Genomic DNA, 3,169 nt, shown 5'->3' with positions numbered 1-3,169 from the left:
GAGCCCAGGTCCAGACGGGTTTAGTGCAGAATTCTATCAAACCTTCATAGAAGACCTCATACCAATATTATCCAAACTATTCCACAAAATTGAAACAGATGGAGCACTACCGAATTCCTTCTACGAAGCCACAATTACTCTTATACCTAAACCACACAAAGACACAACAAAGAAAGAGAACTTCAGACCAATTTCCCTTATGAATATCGACGCAAAAATACTCAATAAAATTCTGGCAAACCGAATTCAAGAGCACATCAAAACAATCATCCACCATGATCAAGTAGGCTTCATCCCAGGCATGCAGGGATGGTTTAATATACGGAAAACCATCAACGTGATCCATCATATAAACAAACTGAAAGAACAAAACCACATGATCATTTCATTAGATGCTGAGAAAGCATTTGACAAAATTCAACACCCCTTCATGATAAAAGTCCTGGAAAGAATAGGAATTCAAGGCCCATACCTAAACATAGTAAAAGCCATATACAGCAAACCAGTTGCTAACATTAAACTAAATGGAGAGAAACTCGAAGCAATCCCACTAAAATCAGGGACTAGACAAGGCTGCCCACTCTCTCCCTACTTATTCAATATAGTTCTTGAAGTTCTAGCCAGAGCAATCAGACAACAAAAGGAGATCAAGGGGATACAGATCGGAAAAGAAGAAGTCAAAATATCACTATTTGCAGATGACATGATAGTATATTTAAGTGATCCCAAAAGTTCCACCAGAGAACTACTAAAGCTGATAAACAACTTCAGCAAAGTGGCTGGGTATAAAATTAACTCAAATAAATCAGTTGCCTTCCTCTATACAAAAGAGAAACAAGCCGAGAAAGAAATTAGGGAAACGACACCCTTCATAATAGACCCAAATAATATAAAGTACCTCGGTGTGACTTTAACCAAGCAAGTAAAAGATCTGTACAATAAGAACTTCAAGACACTGAGGAAAGAAATTGAAGAAGACCTCAGAAGATGGAAAGATCTCCCATGCTCATGGATTGGCAGGATTAATATAGTAAAAATGGCCATTTTACCAAAAGCAATCTACAGATTCAATGCAATCCCCATCAAAATACCAATCCAATTCTTCAAAGAGTTAGACAGAACAATTTGCAAATTCATCTGGAATAACAAAAAACCCAGGATAGCTAAAGCTAACCTCAACAATAAAAGGACTTCAGGGGGAATCACTATCCCTGAACTCAAGCAGTATTACAGAGCAATAGTGATAAAAACTGCATAGTATTGGTACAGAGACAGACAGATAGACCAATGGAATAGAATTGAAGACCCAGAAATGAACCCACACGCCTATGGTCACTTGATTTTTGACAAAGGAGCCAAAACCATCCAATGGAAAAAAGATAGCATTTTCAGCAAATGGTGCTGGTTCAACTGGAGGGCAACATGTAGAAGAATGCAGATCGATCCATGCTTATCACCCTGTACAAAGCTTAAGTCCAAGTGGATCAAGGACCTCCACATCAAACCAGACACACTCAAACTAATAGAAGAAAAACTAGGGAAGCATCTGGAACACATGGGCACTGGAAAAAATTTCCTGAACAAAACACCAATGGCTTATGCTCTAAGATCAAGAATCGACAAATGGGATCTCATAAAACTGCAAAGCTTCTGTAAGGCAAAGGACACGGTGGTTAGGACAAAACGGCAACCAACAGATTGGGAAAAGATCTTTACCAATCCTACAACAGATAGAGGCCTTATATCCAAAATATACAAAGAACTCAAGAAGTTAGACCGCAGGGAAACAAATAACCCTATTAAAAAATGGGGTTCAGAGCTAAACAAAGAATTCACAGCTGAGGAATGCCGAATGGCTGAGAAACACCTAAAGAAATGTTCAACATCTTTAGTCATAAGGGAAATGCAAATCAAAACAACCCTGAGATTTCACCTCACACCAGTGAGAATGGCTAAGATCAAAAACTCAGGTGACAGCAGATGCTGGCGAGGATGTGGAGAAAGAGGAACACTCCTCCATTGTTGGTGGGATTGCAGACTGGTAAAACCATTCTGGAAATCAGTCTGGAGGTTCCTCAGAAAATTGGACATTGAACTGCCTGAGGATCCAGCTATACCTCTCTTGGGCATATACCCAAAAGATCCTCAACATATAAAAGAGACACGTGCTCCACTATGTTCATCGCAGCCTTATTTATAATAGCCAGAAAATGGAAAGAACCGAGATGCCCTTCAACAGAGGAATGGATACAGAAAATGTGGTACATCTACACAATGGAATATTACTCAGCTATCAAAAACAACGAGTCTATGAAATTCGTAGGCAAATGGTTGGAACTGGAAAATATCATCCTGAGTGAGCTAACCCAATCACAGAAAGACCTACATGGTATGCACTCATTGATAAGTGGCTATTAGCCCAAATGCTTGAATTACCCTAGATCCCTAGAACAAACGAAACTCAAGACGGATGATCAAAATGTGAATGCTTCACTCCTTCTTTAAATGAGGAAAAAGAATACCCTTGGCTGGGAAGGGAGAGGCAAAGATTAAAACAGAGACTGAAGGAACACCCATTCAGAGCCTGCCCCACAGGTGGCCCATACATATACAGCCACCCAATTGGACAAGATGGATGAAGCAAAGAAGTGCAGACCGACAGGAGCCGGATGTAGATCGCTCCTGAGAGACACAGCCAGAATACAGCAAATACAGAGGCGAATGCCAGCAGCAAACCACTGAGCTGAGAATAGGTCCCCTGTTGAAGGAATCAGAGAAAGAACTGGAAGAGCTTGAAGGGGCTCGAGACCCCAAAAGTACAACAATGTCAAGCAACCAGAGCTTCCAGGGACTAAGCCACTACCTAAAGACTATATATGGACTGACCCTGGACTCTGACCCCATAGGTAGCAATGAATATCCTAGTAAGAGCACCAGTGGAAGGGGAAGCCATGGGTCCTGCTAAGACTGAACCCCCAGTGAACTAGACTATGGGGGGAGGGCGGCAATGGGGGGAGGGTTGGGAGGGGAACACCCATAAGGAAGGGGAGGGGGGAGGGGGATTTGCCCGGAAACCGGGAAAAGTATAAATAAAAATAAGAATAAAAAAAAAAAAAAGAAAATTACAATGACGGGGTTAGAGTAAAGAGCTTACAGAGTGAAATGCCTA

Source organism: Rattus norvegicus, chromosome 3 (genome assembly GCF_021556685.1).
Source record: "Rattus norvegicus strain SHRSP/BbbUtx chromosome 3, alternate assembly SHRSP_T2T, whole genome shotgun sequence".
Taxonomy (NCBI): domain Eukaryota; kingdom Metazoa; phylum Chordata; class Mammalia; order Rodentia; family Muridae; genus Rattus; species Rattus norvegicus.
Note: the sequence above shows the minus strand (reverse complement) of the source record.